This window comes from Capsicum annuum, unplaced genomic scaffold, assembly GCF_002878395.1.
Source record: "Capsicum annuum cultivar UCD-10X-F1 unplaced genomic scaffold, UCD10Xv1.1 ctg78040, whole genome shotgun sequence".
NCBI lineage: Eukaryota > Viridiplantae > Streptophyta > Magnoliopsida > Solanales > Solanaceae > Capsicum > Capsicum annuum.
In genome coordinates this window covers 83,055-86,461 of record NW_025888494.1, presented here as the reverse complement: position 1 = coordinate 86,461, position 3,407 = coordinate 83,055, and positions in this window count along the sequence as shown.

Genomic DNA, 3,407 nt, shown 5'->3' with positions numbered 1-3,407 from the left:
TTTTATTGAATTTTTTTGATTATGCCCCCTGGCGCATCCCACTATCACGCCAAGCCACTGAAAATTGCCAACTGGGAATGTGGCTGGTGGCGCGATGTGGTGGTATCGCGTTGCCACTTTGGATACGACCTGGAGACTTGGTGCAACGCGGTACAATCGCATTGCTTCACTAGAAACTGACAATTATGAATCGGGTTCTTGGCGCGATGCGCTAATATCACGGTCCCTTACTGGAATTGGACAATTGGGAATTAGAAGCCCTCTGTGACGCGGTGAGATCATGGAGTCACACTAGAAATTGACAATTGTCATTTAGACTGGCTCCGCAATGCGCTAGTGACCAAAATGATGGTGTTTAATGACTGAAACTTAAAATTACCATAACTTCTTACCCGGTTATCAGATTTAGGCGAATTTTATATCGTTGGCAAGCTAATTGAATTTCCTATCCAATGGAAGGCTCTAAACTGAAAAATAAGAGTTATTTAATAAATTTTATATATGAATACTCATGTATTGGGACTTAAATTATGCTACAGATATACGGGGTATTACATCTACGATATTCATTAATGAACTATATATATTTGTCCTATATTTAAAGTAATGTTAAAATTAATAGTTAAAAATATTAAACTACTCGTACTTGAATAATATCAACTTTGAAAAAAAGAATCATAAATACAAGATTTGATTCTTACATGGGTAGCTTTTGCATGAGGCTCAACCCAGACATCTTTATTAGTTGGGTTCTTTTTCTTCCTTACATGGTCTCCTTGGATGACTCTATATTTGTATCTTCCTACCCAATTTTTTTATGCATATAATAAGATTATTAATCTTTAAATAATTAAAATTTTAAATAGAAACAAACAATTAAACCTGTAAATGTTACATACCATTTTTTGCTCCACAGTAATCTGACTAACTGCTCCCGCAGTATGTAGAGAACCACCCTTGGATGATGCCCTGGCTTTCTTTCCTTTGTCACTCAATTTTTGGTATTCTTCACTATTCCAATAGCGAAGATAATTTTGCCATATTTTTTCATCTATAAAACTTAGTTGTACCTTTTTTTGTCTGGCATAATTCAACAGACTGTTCATTTTGAGTCTTGCTCTTGTATAAAAATTCTTCTGTACAGCAAAGTCATTTGTTGAATCCCACTAGAAATATTTCTACAGCAAAAATAAAAGTTCAATATTCTTTTTGTTTTAACAATATGTTAAGTAATTGTTAAGTTAAATCTTTACCTGAAATTCTTTAAACATTTCATTTCTATAAAATTCTGGTATCTTTTGCCAACTCTTCAAGTAGCCTTTGAAGTGCCGACAAATACATTTAGCCATAACATGCTCAATTCTATCATCAGGCAGAAACCTACAACACAAGATCCAACATTAATATCATAGAGCATAGTAATATAGTAAATGAAAAATGAATAATGTTGTTATATTTAGAAATCTTACCCTACTCCATATGGAATAATATACTATTTTCGCTAAGCATCTCTGTCCCCAGGCTGCGGAACAAGTGCTAGTGGATGCACTAGTGTGGGTGGATCTAAAGCACCGGATGGTGTGTCTCTAAGATGAAGATCTGTTTGAACTGAATCACCTAGCCGAGCTTCGTGGACAAGGTAAATGGGAAGATGTTCCATCACATCAAAGAACCTGGGTGGAAAAATCTTCTCCAACTTGTTGTGATAACAACAATATTACTTTTTATTCGAGCTAGATTTTCTTCTTTTAATTTGGTGGAACATAAGTCATTGAAGAACAAACTAATCTCTGCTATTGATTTTCATATATTTTGAGGCAAACCAATAAAATCAATGGGAAGTTCTTCCATGAAAACATGAAAATCATGGCATTTTATTCCATGTAAGATTCTTTGTGTAATATCAACCTCTTTTCCAAATTTGAGGCACATTCATCGGACATCTTCAAACTTTGGACCCACTGACATATTTTTCGCTTTTGGTCCAACTTAAATATAGAACTAGCTTTGGGCTTAAATATAGAACTAGCTTTGGTCTTAAGAACATTGCCATTGGGCCCCTCCTGTAAGTGTAATTCTCTACGCTTGTAGTATTCTGGTAAATCAAATTTAACCTTAGGATTATCCTTTGTCTTGCTGGTAACATCCATAACTATGTTGAACAAGTTGTCAATATAGTTCTTCTCAGTATACATGGCATCAATATTATGTCTAAGTAAATTATCTGGTCAATATTTCAACTCCAAAAATATACTTTGTTTAGTCCAATTATGTGAAATGCCATATCCATCAAACCTATACGATAGTTCCTCGCTAATTTTTAGCAAATCCTAAACTACTCCCAGATGTCATGACCAAATAACCTTAGAGGTGGACCGTCATGTTCAGTTCTATTCTTTCTGAATGAATTCTTAAGTCTCCTAAACTCATGATTAGGTCACAAGAAATAAAGATAACAATCAAACCATAAATTTTTTCTGCCATGTCTCAATGTAAAAGATTTTGTTTTTCCATGCAGTATGGACAAGCCAACTTTCCAACTGTCATCCACCCAGACAATATTCTATAAGTAGGAAAATCACTAATAGTCCACATTAGATATGCACGCAGATTAAAATTCTATTTAAGTGAAATGTCCCAAGTTTCATCCCCCTTATGCCATAAAATTTGAAGTTCATCAATCAAAGGTTGAAAGTAGACAACTATTCTACTTTTTGGATTATGCGGTCAGGAACAACACTATTCAGAAATATATACAGACTAGTAATTAATATTTTTGGAGAAAGATTATATGGGGTGATAAATACAGACCAACATGAATATGGCACAACACCAATAGAAAAAGGTGAGAAACCATCCGCACACAATCCCAAACGAATATTACTTGACTCAACTGTAAAATCTGGATAAGTTGCATCAAAATGCTTCAAAACCTCTTCATCAAATGGATGACACATAACACCAGTGGGCCGTCTATTTTTATTGTGCCATTTCATATGAAGAGCTGAGCTGTTTGAAACATACAACCTTTTAAACCTTTGTATTAGAGGTAAATAATACATCGTCTTAGTAACAATTTTATTTTCATGACAACCACACTTATATCAAGGGTGTTGACAAAACTTACAGGACTCTAGGTTAGCATCTTCCTTAAAGTATAACATGCAACCATTTTCACAACAATCAATTCTAACAGAAGAGAGACCGAACTTTGACACAATTTTTTTTGCCTTATAGAAAGAATTAGGAACCTCTAAAATGGGGTCAACTAACTCTTTAATAAGGTCTATCATTGAGTTCATTCCTCTTTCAGCAATATTACAATCAGATTTAATACTTAATAATCTAACAATAACAGACAAACAAGAGTGCGAACACCCGTCAAACAAAGGATGACTAGCAACATG